The 15,843-nt window shown below is 41.0% G+C and overlaps 1 long non-coding RNA gene across 1 annotated transcript; it reads left to right on the top strand.

Annotated features, from left to right (window-relative positions):
• The first annotated feature begins 914 nt into the window (after window positions 1–914).
• LOC121394166 lies at window positions 915–9,348 on the top strand. Its single transcript, XR_005961526.1, has 3 exons — window positions 915–1,645; window positions 7,499–7,702; window positions 8,836–9,348. It is a non-coding gene; the product is annotated as an uncharacterized LOC121394166 (long non-coding RNA).
• The last annotated feature ends 6,495 nt before the right edge of the window (window positions 9,349–15,843 follow it).

The raw sequence follows: 15,843 nt of genomic DNA, 5'->3' as shown, positions 1-15,843 counted from the left end.
AAAACAAATTCATCATTAAGGGACCAGCTATTCTGCTGGGACGTCACCTAGCTGCTTATGGCCCGAGTCTTCTGTCTAAGAAGACAGTCAAACTCATTATAGCATGTGGCATATACACAGTAACACAGTAAGTTAGGCTGAAAAAAGACACATGTGCATCAAGTTCAACCTTTTAATGCCTAACTGCCAGTTGATCCAGAGGAAGGCAAAAAAAAACTATCTGAAGCCTCTCCAATTTGCCTCAGAGGGGGGGGGGAATCCTTCCTGACTCCACAATGGCAATGGGACTAGTCCCTGGATCAACTTGTACTATAAGCTATCTCCCATAAACCTGTATTCCCACACTTGCTAAAAAGCCATTTAACCCCTTCTGTTTTTTTTTAAAATGAAATGTTTTATTGATTTTCCAAAGAAAATTTTTCATTCATATAAGCATAAAATATCATAAGATAAATAAAATAAACTATATTTAAATAAAATAAAACAATATAAAAATAAAAAAAGAGTAGAATATGGCAGCTGAGTTATATAATATAACAGATATATACATTTGGTAGGGTTAGTTTCCAATATCGAAATTGTTATCTTTACTGACCATTTATGCATGTAATGCTGAAAAGAGCAGACGGTCATTTTCATATGCTAGCCATGGCAACCATATTTTATCGTAAGCTTCCATATCATTTTGTAGCATTTATGTCATTTTCTCATTGGCTGCTATGTCTATAATTTTTGCTTTTAGCATAGACAAAGGTATAGCAGCCTTTTTCCAGTTGTGTGCAATGAGCGATCTTGCGGCCCTAAGTATATCATCCAACCCCTTCTTAAAGCTATCTAATGTATCAGCCTGTACCACTGATCCAGGGAGAAAATTCCACATCTTCACAGCTCTCACTGTGAAAAAAACCCCTTCCGAATATTTAGGCGGAACCTCTTTTCTTCTAAAAGGAATGGGTGACCTCAAGAAGACAGTGAACCTATAACTTACTGGTCAGTTGGTATGGTATGGGTGCCAAAGCCCCCCAGCTACCAGAAATAAGCCAAGGCCCCATAGCAACACAATCACCCTGTATTGCCCTTCTGAATTTAAAAGAAGTTAGTATTAATAGTAAAATAACAGTTGATGTTGCTTTAACTCTAGAGAGTAGTTGATTATTTACTACTGATACATGTTTTCTTCCTGTTTATTTTTAGGATAACCTTTTTGGAGGCTCTGGGGATGTTATTTATGAATATGAAGAGAGAGAGCTATACCACAAACCCATCTGTCTCGCACTGGCTCAGTTGATCTACAGAAAGTGCTCAAACAGCCGGAAGGTTGCTCAGTGTATGTGTTTAAAAGGCCTAGTGCACCTCTCAGTGCAGACATTTCTCATTGGGTAATCCATAATGCTTTTCTGAGTGGTGTTATTAATATTCATAATCATAGGAATCCATCACACCCTGTTCTTTGCTTTCTCTTTAGAGGACTATGGGTTTTTGCTTAGAAAGTGCCCTAGTGCTGAGCTGATACATAGCCTAACCAAGGATCAGAATGGCAAACTGGCAGCCCTATCTGTTGGACAGATCATACTTTCCCTTATCTCTACACATCACAAAGAATATGGATTTCAGCTGCTAGAAAGTATACTTAACTGTGGTGAAGGTGAGTAGCACAGGGAGCTGTACTGACAGCAGCAGAGACGGTTTCAAATTCAATCTACTACTTTCCATGATACATATATATTTTTCAGGTGCATTGGAGGTCATTGTCAATGATGTGGTTTGTACACCAAGAGGGTGGCTAGAAATAGCTGATGAATGTTTAAGGAACAATCACGTGTAGTTGTCTGAGAAGAATCTGTCTTTTGTCAGAGCACAGGAAGGGATAGTGGAATTTATAGTGGATGCAAAGATAATGGAGCATGACTTTATGTAATTCCCACAGAGTGGCAGCAGGGGGAGCCCACATACCAAGGTGCCTGGAAAAACGGCCTCCGTAATTAAGCAGGGTACATGTGTTCAGCGGCATAACTAGATGTTACTGGGCCCCACAGCAACTCTCCAGAGGTTGTCCTGTTTTACCAATATATATTAAAATTACTCATTAATTAGGGCCTCATGGGGCCCCTATACCACCTAGGGCCCCAACAGCCACAGGGTCTGCTTCCTTTTTAGTTACACCCCTGCATGTGTTACTTTCAGTTCTTTTATTTCAGTAGGTCCATGACACATGGAGGAGTTTTAAGCATTTTCCTGCACTGTTTTAAGCATAGAAACCATGTGGTGTTCAGAGCCTCTGAAATCGACCCCTATTCATTCTTTCGTTTAGTTTTCCGTGGGGGTGAGGCGATAGTATTTTCCCCCGATTTGCATTGCCAGCAATGGTAGCGGCAGCTGGAGAAAAATGTGGTAATATGACACCATATGGAGTAAATACTGCAATGGCTGACAGAGCTACATGTGCCGCGCTCATTAGAGACACTCAAGCCATTTGGATTTACTCACTTGAAACAGAATACTAAACTGGCCTGACATGTTATCAGAGAACCGTGTTTTCTATACAAGAGGAGAGAGCTCTCTAATTAGGGCCCATGGGATGTGAAGCCATTTAGGGCTCTTTGCCAGACCCAGTGGCTGTTACTGAGCCCCGAGGACCAAAGGACTAGTAGAGGTCACAACTGATGTGTATACAAAAGAGTTATTATCTAACTGCACCCTTTGCTGCACCCTTCTACAAAATCACTGGTGACCCACATGAAAGCACAACCCCCAGATCCCCTCCTGCAGGGTCTGCCCTGTAGTTACTCTACTGGCAAGATGCGCTTGAATCAATGAATTTTCTGATTGTAACCATGTCTATTCTCTTGTCTAAACAGAGCCTCCCCCAGCTTGTTTATTTGAAAATGAATTTTGGGCCTTTTAATTTTCTGGTGTTACTGGTCCTTTAAAGGTGTTGTTCACCTTCAAACACCTAGGGGCCGATTCATCAAGAGTCGAATATCGAGGGTTAATTAACCCTCGATATTCGACTGGGAACTAAAATCGTTCGACTTCGAATATCGAAGTCGAACGATTTTGCGCAAATCCTGCGATCGATCGATCGAACGATTAAATCCTTCGAATTGAACGATTCGAAGGATTTGAATCCAACGATCGAAGGAAAATCCTTCGATCAAAAAATCACAGGCAAGCTTATGGGGACCTTCCCCATAGGCTAACATTGACTTCGGTAGGTTTTATCTACCGAAGTAGGTGGTCGAAGTATTTTTTAAAGAGACAGTACTTTGATTATCGAATGGTCGAATAGTCGAACGATTTGTACTTCGAATCGTTCGAATTGTTCGAATTAGATCGAATTCGATCGAATTTAACCAATTCGATGGTCGAAGTACCCAAAAAATACTTCGAAATTCGAAGTTTTTTTAATTCGAATCCTTCACTCGAGCTTCATGAATCGGCCCCCTAGTTGTTTTCAGACAGTTCACCATAAATAACGACTTTTTCCAATTACTTTCTAATTTCTGTGTGTGACCGCTTTTCTAATATTGAAGTGTAAAGTGTCATTTTTCACCTTCTAAAGCAGCTCTGGGAAGGGGGGTCGTCGACCCCTGTAAACTGAATTGATACATTTAGTTGATACATTTTTTATCTTTGTCCCTGCTGAGCAAGTTTCATTAAAGGCAGAATTGATACAATAGTTGCTAATACGCCAGAGATGCTGCTGAGAAATGTATCAACTGAATGTTGCAAAATTGTAACAGTTTAGAGTCTGCACCTGAATTACTGAGCTGCCAGACTCAAACACCAGAGACAGGGACATTCAACTTTAAATTTCAATTCTGATAAAACGATAAAAAATAAATAATGGAAAGTAATTGAAAGAAGTCTTTATTTCTGGGGAACAATCTGAAAACAACTGGACTGAAAAAAGTCTTAAAGGAGAAGGAAACCCTTTTGCAAAAAAACTTGTACCCCCCCACCCCAGGTAGACCCCGCCCTCTCTCCTCCCCCCAGATAACTACCCCCCTGGGGAAATGCCCCATACTTCATACTTTCCCCTCGGTGCAGATTCTTTCAGCGTAGTTCCACGCATCCATCTTCCGCGTCCTCGGTAAGCTGACTGGAAGATCGGTATTTCTGGCATGCACAGTTGGAGCAGTTTGCCGTTTTGCGACAACTGCGCATGCGCAGAATTACACAGAAATTGGCGATCTCCCAGTCAGCTTACCGAGGACACGGAAGATGGAGGAGTGGAACTTCGCTGGAAGAATCTGTACTGATGGGGATCCATTCCCCAACAAACTCATGCCCCTGAGGAAGCGGAGCAATCGTTGAAATGCTTCGGGCGGGCGGCATAGGTGGACAGTGGGTGATTAGCTCTCACACGTTCCCTATGTAGACATGCAGGACTTGGATGGAAGGGAGGGTAACGGGTTCATACCTAGTTTGGAACTATATGGACAGCTGCATTATCCTAACATACTTTTGGCAGTAACTGTTCCATAACTCCACCATTCTAGCACATGCCTAGTTTTTAAGGTGTTGTTTTTAGGGACATGGTCCGATACTACCTTATTTAAAAGGAGTAATGAGTGTGACCGGTTTGGCAGCGTGGTTTTGGGTATATTTATTAAAAGTTACGTTCTAATGTTCATTTGAATTAATTATATCTGAACGGGTTAGCTTGAAGTTAAGAAAGATTGCAAGTGCAGTTTGCATATTGCCCTGACTTTCTTCAGTTGTTGTGTTTATATTGTAGTTTGTATAAGAATACTAACCTGCGCATAAAGGATACTCAAAGTATTGTGACACTCACAGTTAATTGGTTATCTCATGATCAGCCCCAGATCTTCCGAACCAATGTGGGTGTGGTTGGGCTTCATGCCGCCCCCTAAAATCCTCTCGCCCTAGTCCCGGGCCTTGGTGGCCTTTCCACAAATCCGGGCCTGCAGTGGGCCACATACAGGCCTATAAACTGCCATATCTACAAGGGTCAAGTTGTCACCTTTAATTGACCATACATAAGCTGTTTTAGTCAGGCTGTAGGACTTTCCTCTCGCTTATTGCAGTTGCCTTCAGTAGAGACATAGTCACGAAGACTTCATGGGACAGATTAAAGGACATTACTGCTGGAGCTGTGCATTTGCAGGAGCAAAATCATTAATTGCATAGAAGCCAGACTGCTATCAGTAACAGGCGACACATTCGCTCTGCCTGCATCTGGAATTGCTCCTCCAGCCCTTCCCCACCCCCAGCCACTTGCCATTCATTTAAATGAGAAACATGACAGACACTGTACATGTTAAAGGAGAACTAAAGCTCAACTAAAGAAGTAGCTAGAAATGTTGTCCATTATATTTTGGGCTTCTGTACCAGCCCAAGGCAACCACAGCCCTTAAGGGCTAGTCCACACGGGGAGATAGCCACGCGTTTGCGGTCGCGGCGACAAAGCGCCGCGCCAGTCGCCGCGACCGGCGCAGGCGACAGGTTTGTATGGGCGCCTATGTAAAAATGCCTGTGCTAACCACACGAGCCGATGTGCTTTTCAACAGTCGCCTGAAAAAGCCTGGCAAGGCATTTTCAGGCGACTGTTGAAAAGCGCATCGCCTCGTGTGGTTAGCACAGGCGTTTTTACATAGGCGCCCATACAAAACTGTCGCCTGCGCCGGTCGCGGCGACTGGCGCGGCGCTTTGTCGCCGCGACCGCAAACGCGTGGCTATCTCCCCGTGTGGAATAGCCCTAAGCAGTAAAGATTTGTGTCTCCAAAGTTGCCCCAGTAGCTCCCCATCTTCTTTTCTGCTGATTCACTGCACATGCTCTGTGCTGCTGTCACTTACTGAGCTTAGGGACCCACTCACAATATACAGTACACATAGAATAGAAATGACACAATATAAGGCTGATTAGTTATTAATACAGATAATTACTGCATGGCAGCTCAGAAACCAATGCAATTAGCATCAGAATTTAATAATCAGCCCTGTAGCATCAACTTATATTACAGACCAACCTCATTTTCTGCTGGATAATTAGTGACGACCCCTAAGCTTAGCTTCTCAACAGCTGCTCAGAGCCCACTGAGCATGCGAGTGTCGCAGACACTTTCCAAGATGGTGACCCCCTGTCCAAGTCCTGGATCATTCCTGCTATTGACAAGCTGAAACTTTAGGCTGGTGCAATAAGTTCAGTAGATAAAATATGGCATCTTTAGCTACATTCATTTTTAGGGTTTAGTTCTCCTTAAAGCTAGCCATAAATGTAAAAATCTGATTTGGACAAACCATGGATGGGGCCAGGGGGCCACATCAGTCAAGAATGCTGTGTGCCCTTAATAACACTAGGGTGTTCTGACTGCTGCTGCTCACCTTTATAACTGATGCCATCACTAGTCATTGTTTATAAGGATATCATCTAATATACAATAATACAAGATATTCATGGCTTTTGTCTATTACATACACAAAAAACTTGTTGTTTTTGATCATCAAATAAATCTCATTACCTCCAACAGAATCCGCACTCACAGGACTTAAAATTTGAAAACATTACAGAGCTACATACTGACGTTTCGGCCCCATCCAAACCCTTTTCTTAAAGTCTTTGAGAAAGGCCTTGGATGGGGCCGAAAACATCAGTCTGTAGCTCTTTATATATATGTATATATATATCGTGTAGGTTTATTGGACCAAGGATAGAGGTGAGAGGGTGTATATATATATATATATATATATATATATATATATATATATATATATATATATATATATATATATATATGCACCCTCTCACCTCTATCAAGAATTCAGCTCAAAATTCACCCTTGTGCTGTATTAAACAGCAGTCATGGCCACTATGGGGTCCAAAGCAAAGTAATTTTAGCCCTTCCCCAATTAAGGTTTGGAATAAAAAATGCTACCTCTATAGTTACTGTATGCCAAGGGTTGTATTTAGGTCTGGTGCTGCCATACGCAACTGATCTCAGTCTGCCCTTTTCCCTCAGTATAAATGGTCCTATTGTTCTGGGCATGTGACAATTGCAGAAGAGCCAGGTTGCCACACCTTGTGCTTTTTATTTATTATAGGCACCGGAGGGCCACCCCCTAAAGCTGTCACCCTAGGCACAAGGCCTTCAGGGGCCTATATAGTTATGCCGCTGGCTCACGCATATGCTAAAATAATGGAACCAGAACTTAAAAATGGTTCCATTGGGCCTGGTTTTATGAGCCCCCTCTGTAACTAAGCAGCTAACAGATCTCAGTCTCACTGTATCACAGGTTCTGCTTTAGTCATTAATATTCCACCATTTTCATAGACTGGACCCCTATGCAGTTGTAGACTTGACTAGTTTCAGAACAATGTTTCAGGTAACACACCATAAATATACAGGCTTGTTGCTAAGGAGTTAACAGACAGCAGTGCTCCCTGTCTCCTGCCCTGACTCAGCAGATGGATTTATGATCAGAACAAGGCCTGGGGTTTTGTGTTCATGTTGTGACGGATATTCATTTCTTACAGAATGAAGCTTAAAATAACAAGAAATGACAGGGCCTGGGCTGTGTGATTGCTCTGGGCAGAGCATTACTGTCATTGTGCTGTATTCCTAGACAAGCACCTCCTGTCTGCCGCCCGCATCTCCAGGGAGACACGAAACCAGGTCACCTAGACAAGTCCATCAAAAATGAATGAAGTCTCTGGCTCATGGTGCTTGGGAAAGATCAGGTATATTGTGACTGGGTTCAGGACATGCAGAGCAAGGGGCCCCATGGGTGCACACACATATACTGACATGGAGAGAATGTAACTGCAGTCTTATTCATTCTTTTGTTTTATTCTGATATCATGATATTATTAATACAGGAAAAAAAGATAGACAGGTATGGGAATTGTTATCCAGAATGCTCAGGACCTGGGGCTTTCCGGATAATGGATCTTTCCATAATTTGGATCTTCATACCTCAAGTTTACTAGAAAATCATGTAAACATTAAATAAACCCTGACAGGTTTTGCTTCAAATAAGAATTAATTATATCTTAGTTGGGATCAAGCTACTGTTTTATTATTATTTTATTAACATTATTTTGATAAAATGGAGTCTATGGGAGACGGCCTATCCGTAATTCAGATCTTTCTGTATAACGGGTTTCCGGATAATGGATACCATACCTCTATAGATATAAAGTCCTTAGAAATATGGCAGGAGACAGACGATTGGTAAGACAGAAACCTCCCATGCAGCAGTGTACCTTCAAATAATGGGTCATTGATCCTATTTCTGTGGGTCACTGGCTCTGATCATGAGAACATATATAGAATCTCTGCCATAAAGCAAGATTGCTTTGCTACTTTTCGCCAGAAAAAAATAGAAGTCCATAGTTTCCCCCTCCCTACCATTTTATATAAGTAAACATTTTTGTACATCAATTTTGAGTCGATCAAAAAGCAAAGCCATGCAGAGATCCGATACAGGATCTATGTTAGGCCCAGATGTAGATGGTTACTGTATATGCAGGTCCAGCCTGAGATTCAAAATAGGCCTTTTAAAAGAATTCTGTCGCAATTTTTATGGAGTAGTTTTTATTTCTAAATGACACTGTTTATACTGCAAATAATTCACTCTACCATCCTACCATATAAAATTTCATTCCTAACCCAACAAGTGTATTTTTTTAGTAACATTGGTGTGTAGGTGCCTCTCAGGTCATTTTGCCTGGTCATGTGCTTTCAGAAAGAGCCAGTGCTGCACTATGGAACTGCTTTCTGACAAACTATTGTTTCTCCTACTCAATGTAACTGAAGGAGTCGCAGTGGGACATGGATATTTACTATTGAATGCTGTTCTTATATCTACCAGGGAGCTGTTATCTGGTAACCTTCCCATTGTTCTGCTGATGGACTGCTGGGTTCAACTTGCAGTGGAGAAGTAAAGAGAGACTGAAGTCTGTTGGGAATAGTAGAGGACCTACTCCCATTGTCTAGACCTAGAACTCTTATTAAGACTGCTAAGAAATCTGTAGTGATGTCTCTCCAACCCCCTACCATGCAACACTGGCTATCGCTAGTTAATAAGGGACTTCTCTACATTAAATTGACCTAAGAAGCTTGTGGCTGTCCCACTAAGTTTGAGAAAGTGTGGTCTCCGTGGCTTGACGTACATCCAGAACATGACCCCCACATTTCAATACCTCCTACCCCCCAATAATATTACTATTGGCTTATAGTATAGACTTGTGTACCCACTGATAGCTGGAATTATATGCTTGGTGTAATTAATGCAGACTAATGTACAACCATTGTTTATTATGTATGTATGCTTTCTTCCCCTTTTCTTTCTGTTCCCCCCACTTTTTCTGTTGAAAACTCAAATAAAAAGATACTTTAAAAAAAAAAAAAAAAAGAGAGAGTTTTTCCAGAGCACAAGTCACATGACTGGGGGCACCTGGGAAACTGACAATATGTCTAGCCCCATGTCAGATTTGAAAATTAAATATAAAAAAAATCAGTTTGCTCTTTTGAAAAACAGATTTCAGTGCAGAAATCTGCTGGAGCAGCATTATTTACTGATGTGTTTTTAAAAAACATGTTTTTCCATGACAGTATCCCTTTTAAAGACCAGTAACATAAAAAAAAATTGTTTCTACTTAACGAGAAAAAAACACCAAGGCAGATTTAACTTTAAATTCGCAAAGTCTTTATTAAGAAAGGACTTAGCGATTCTTTGTTTGCGCTCCTTTTCAGAAACGGTGACATGGCGACGATCCATCGTGCGGAGCTAGATTTCTCCTCCCTGCCTTCTAGCCAGGGAGAAAGACTTTGCGAATTTAAAGGTAAAACTGCATGGTGTTTTTTTTCATTAAGTAGAATCAAATTATATTTTAATTTTTTTTTTATGTTACTGTTACTTTAAGTACACAGAGGCCCAACAGCCTGTATATCAGTAAAATATCAGTAAAATTTGTCAAAAATGTAAAATTGACAAGTAAAAAAAAACCCCTTATATCATATTTGAAATAACAATTATTTTTAACAGATATCCACCACATGTTGATTGGGCAGGTTTGACTTACCTGTCAGATATTGATGCAGTTCTCATCAAATATGAAATATAATGTATGGTCAGCTTTAGCCTTTCTTTGACCTAAACTGTAAAATGTACAAATTGATCCTGAAAGAGAATGAATTATATTCAGTTCAGTGCTGTGAGATTTGGAGAGGGTCTGTTACGTATTGTTGTTCTTGGCCTGAGAACAGTGGGAATCCATGAATTCCTTTGTACGTCGAGCATTTGTTATAGAGGGCTGAGTAACTTACTGGCACTGTATTAACACATGAAGAGGAGGAGGAGAAGGATCATGCTGGGAAGAGCTGTGGGTCCCTGCCTGGTGCAGTCCAGTTTAGGTGGGGCAGCAACACAGATCAATGACTTAATTAAAGCCATTCATATGACAAGCTGTACTTGGTTTCAGATACTCAGTAGAGGACAAAAGTGTTAGCACTTGGCACAAAGAAATAAATACAGATACCGTGCATTTAATACTATCAAGCATCTGGCCTAACAGAATGAATAATTGAAAGCCATGGAAATGTTATGGCTCCCCGTTAATTATTTATAGAAGATAATAAAACTGGGAACAGCTGAGAGAAGGTCGCCGAATGTCCGGTTCTGTTCGATATATTTTGTAGAGTCGTGTCCTTCTTCTGGCCATCACTGCAGCTCTCAGGACTTATCATTTTAGCTTTCAGTAGAGTTCTGATGCAGCAAAACAAAAATTTGCCCTTTATTACTCATTATAATAGATTCTTGCTGCCAGTGTTGGACTGAAATCCCACTGGCCCATCACAAAACTGGAATGAGAACCTCTCATACTGTATTGCAGATTTCTACTCTATAACCTATTTTTATTTTCCTACTTTTTGGTAGTTATTGAGACATTTCCATGATAAAAGACACAAGCCCCAGAAGTGCTCTCTATGTGATCACCAAAGGGCAATCTCTTATACCCCATAGGGCTCTTACACTTCTGCCTAAAGTCTTAACTGTTCCCTCGTATCTAGTAGTGATCAGTGTAAAGCAACTGGACAGGCTGAGTAATCTTGAAAACCTTTCACTACTCGTCTGACATGGGTTTAAAATGCTGTAAATTCCCAACCACTGAAGAAGCCACTTGGATGAGTGTTGAAATGTTTTTACGATTACTCAGCAAGGCCAGTTGTTTTAGATTTATCACTATTACATAACTGATTGATATTTTATGACCTAATTGGTCCAGGGAAATTATGTTGGAGACCAAAAAAGATTTCTTTATGGGACCTAGTGAATTTGTTTCTTTCGTTTCTTTTCCCCTTATATTGGCCATACATAAGGCACTTGTGCCTTTACACTGGAGCGTACCATTAATATTACAATTCCTATTCCTTTGCATATATTAAATGTGACTTAGTAGGGAGGCACAGTTCATAGTGCTAAAATGTACAATTACCCCCTGTTCAACTGTTGCACTCATACTATATCCTCTGCCCTAAACACTGCACTTTAGGGTCAGATTGAGAAACGCTTTATGGCAGGGTTGTGCTGGCTGCATGAATTACATAACCTGCTCTTCAGGGAGTGTCTAGTCAACTTGCTTATGTACAACTGGAATTTCAACTGCATGGGGAGCTATTTCTGGCAAGTCCTTTTAGGAAGTAACCTGTCTCGATGTAGATATGAATAGAGTGGAAGTGAGGGTGTGGGTATGTAGTAACACTGCTAACTGTTAGTGCAGAACTTTCCTTCGCTGCCCATATACTTCATTGAAACATATTACTTGGAGCTATGGGCTAAAAGGCATATCTTATCTATAGGTACTAAAAAAGAAATGGCACAGACAGAGTTTAATGCTTGATGAGGACTAACACCAAGGGGCCCATTTACTATGGGTCGAAGTGAATTTTCGAATTCAAAAACGTCGAATTTCGAAGTCATTTTTGGGTACGAATTTCGAATTTGATTCGAATTGAAAAAACTTCGACTTCAAAAATCGAAGTACTGTCTCTTTAAAAAACTTTGACACTTCGCCACCTTAAACCTGCCGAATTGCTGTTTAGCCTATGGAGGACCTCCTATAAACTTTGGCTAAGTTTTGAGTAGTCTAAGTATTTTTTTGTAAAATCGTTCGAATCAAGCGATTTAATCGATCGATCAAACGATTTTTATTTAGATCGAAAACTGCCGATTTGGATCGAAAAAATACTTTGACTATCAAAGTATCAAATTCGATGGTCGAATTTTGACGTTTTTTTTACTTTGAAATTCAACCCGTGGTAAATGTGCCCCCAACTATACATGAGGTTGCCACTATATTTATTCTTCTATGGATTCTGGGGGGATTATACATGGAACTGGTCCTGCATTTAACTTGCTATGTGTTTTGGAGGAATTATATATGGAACTTTTTTTTTTATCCTGCCATGTCTTCTGGAATGTCTAAAACTGGCTACGTATCTATCCTGCCATGTGTTCTAAGGTATTTTACATGGAGTTGGCCCTATAATACTATAAAAGAATTCTGTGTCTTTATTTACTGTAAGCAACATAAAAATCCCCCTCTGCCAATGAGAAAGGAGTGTTGGTTTACTGTTATTGTTAGGAAGCAGTTCTCTTCTCTACCTTCCTCCAATTGTCTTGAATCTTCTCAACAAACAGTTTAGTATTCGGTGATCCCTGGAGGATCCATTGTCATGAAAGATTTCATGATTTTACATTGTACAAATGATTGCAGTGCTGAGCCACTAAGCCGATCAACTTCTGATGTGTTTGCAGCACATTTTTTCCCGGGTCATGAGCAATGATTGCACGCATGCAGATTGCACAGATACCTGGATCATCATCCCCATCGATGTTCGCTCAGTTACCCCTCGCCCCATGTGAGTCCCGGCTTTACGCAGACAAGTGTAAGAACGTTCATCCTGAAAGCCGCTTTGTAATGAATCAACGTTTGTCTGTCGGCAGCCAAAGTTGAAAACTTCTAACAAGTGCAAACATCAGTACATTGGGGATGTGGTGCTTACAAAAGGACCGGATCTTAGTCAAACAAGATTAAATATTCTTGTAAAGATTGATAATCTGACTGCAGGTGCTGGGATTTTGTCAGTCTGCTTGGTTGTCTGAAATTCAAGAAAAATCTGATTTTTCAGTTTAGGGACTGGCGAATGACCAAATCTGCCTGACTAGGGAATGTTAAGGCATTTATATAATATGCAAAAAGTTACAGTTACCCCTGTATCAAAGACTAGGCCATGATTAATTAGATGATAAAATGTATCTGCTAGTTTTTTCCAGATATCCCTATAGACATGTATTGAGTTTTCATAAACTCATATAAACTACAAGCCCAACATGTCAAATTCAGTTAATTGAGAAACACTTGGTTGATCAAATGAAACCTCCATTGAAGGTTATGGGGAAATCTGGAAATGAATGAAGAGATACGTTTTACTCATGAAATCTGGCCCAAAAGCGGCCAGCTGGTTTTTGTGGGGTATCTGCACCAACTGGATGCATCACAAGAGTGGGGAGCACATCACTTCTGGTGATTGTTGTTAGAACTTTAGCACTGGATTCTTTTTGTGCCCAAGTGTAGAGCATCTGTTGCAACCAGCTGTGGCAATACACATAAATGACCCTTTGAGATTTGTAAAATAACTGATACCCACAATGACACATTGGCCATGTGCTCTGGCTGCTTCTTGTATGAAAATGATAAAATAACAGAGTTATGGGAAGAGGCTGTGCCTGATGGAGACTATGGCAGCTACATTGGGTCCTCAAGGGCAGATCAATGAAGACAGATAAATGGATAGAACACTAGCCAGTATGGTGGGTTTGAATTGTCTACAGAACTCCTAGAGCAGATCTTTCAACGGTCATAGTCCAATCAGTAACACCTTTGTTAAAGCTGAGGGTGATGAATCCATTAGACTAATCCCTATAGAATATAAAACATGGTAACATTGGCCTTTAAAAAGATCATCAGGCATCTACTGAAAATTTTTTGGCAAGTATTTGCTTTACAGCTGTGTGGCCTTCATCCAGATAACCAGGTTTACTGAAGCAGACCCAGTCCATCCAGAGCACATCGGATCAGTAGAAGTTTAATCAATTCTATGATGACATACGGTGTCATCAATATGCTCCCAGCCAACCCCTTAACATTCTGCAGCCTATCGGTAAAATGCTAGCTCATGGTCACCAGGCACAAAGCATCACATAGTACAATGTAAATGAGGGATGGATTAGCCCAGTTAGAACTGATCTGCATGGTGTATAATGTCTGTATTTATATAAAAAATTATATTTTCTGATTCAGATATCTACCATTCTGAAATCTTTAGCCAAGATCACATGTTGTTTTGGATATAGTGACAACCTATTTCTCTGCACAGGCTTCCAGTTTGACCCAAGGGTTTGGATGAACCCAATTTGGTCCACCTGGGTAGGAACAGACATGTATGTATGGCAAACTGAAGCCTTTATTCTTTAAAGTTTAGATTATTTCATAAACTAGAAGTAATCTCAATCACCCACAAAGCATTACCCTTTTAATTTGATGGTGCTTCAAGGCACAGTAATCCCATGGGCCCTGAGGTTGGCAAGAGCCGTAGGCTTAGCACAGACAAATTGCCATCCAGTTATCTGTTAATCAGCTTCATAGATGGCTGCTCAAGCAAAAAGCCTTGTTTATGGAGGGTTTCTAATGAAGCTGTAATGAATGGCAGGATTGTGTTGGTGTTTGTATAGTTTAGTGTTTGTTCTTATCGTCCCAGGCACACGGGGCAGGATTGAGGGCAATGAATGCTCATTAGAGCACAACATCCTGTTTGTATGGGGCCCGCGCTTATTTACATTTGCGGCCAATGACAATGCAAAAGACACTGGCGATTGTTAATGGGGGAAACATTGAATATTTTTTTCTGGCTGGACTGGTTCTTTATACACAGACTGAAAAAAAGCCCAATGTGGCAGTATACAGTATAAAAAAATTTTTGCATTATTTTTTAATTTTTTTATTGTTTATTTATTATTTTACTTTTTGTTCAGCAGCCCTCCAGTTTGGAATTTCAGCAGCTACATATCTCCATCGGATCTCCAGTCCGAAGGTGTAATTATAGAGGGCCACAAATGCAGGGGAGCCCAGGGCTGTAGGGGCCCTAAAAGAGAGGGTGATGGGGGCAGAAATGTCTTCCTGGTTTGCTCCCAGCGCAATCACCCTCTGTCAGAATTTTCACCCTAATTTTATACAACTGTCACCAATGAACCGCACCCTAACCCCTCTGAAACAGGCAGAGCTGGGAGCATGGTTGGGGGCATGGTCTGGATATGATTGGGGCGTGTCTTTAGGTGGAACAGGCACAACATGGGTGTGGCTAAGGTGCACCCAGCTTATTATATACAGCCTATTTGGAATTGTAATTTTGTGCACATAGAATATGATTACATTATGGGGGCCAGCCCTGTGCACAGGTTCAAGAGTGCACAATCAGTCCTTTTATTTGGCAAGAGGTGTAAAGTTCACAGAATAGATGCATATGGAGGGCAGTAGGGCAGTAAGGAGGATGTTCTACTTTGCACCCTGTGCCTCCTTTTCAGAATGACATGTAAGTCAGAAGGCGAGCAGTGTCAGACTAGGGTGTCCAGGGCCCACTGGGGCTGCTCCTTGGGTTCCTTACCCCAGTCATGAGCTCCAGTTCCTCCAAATGCCACTCCCCATCAAGTAAGGGGTGGGATGGGGGACCTATGTGCCTTTCCCAGCCCCACATGAATACAGAGCTACCGACTGCTGATGGCGCTGTATTCATGGAGGGAGTGCAGGTCCTTCTGGAT

This window comes from Xenopus laevis, chromosome 5S (assembly GCF_017654675.1).
Source record: "Xenopus laevis strain J_2021 chromosome 5S, Xenopus_laevis_v10.1, whole genome shotgun sequence".
Taxonomy (NCBI): domain Eukaryota; kingdom Metazoa; phylum Chordata; class Amphibia; order Anura; family Pipidae; genus Xenopus; species Xenopus laevis.
The sequence above is the reverse complement of the archived record's forward strand: the minus strand, read 5'-3'. Positions and strand labels throughout refer to the sequence as shown.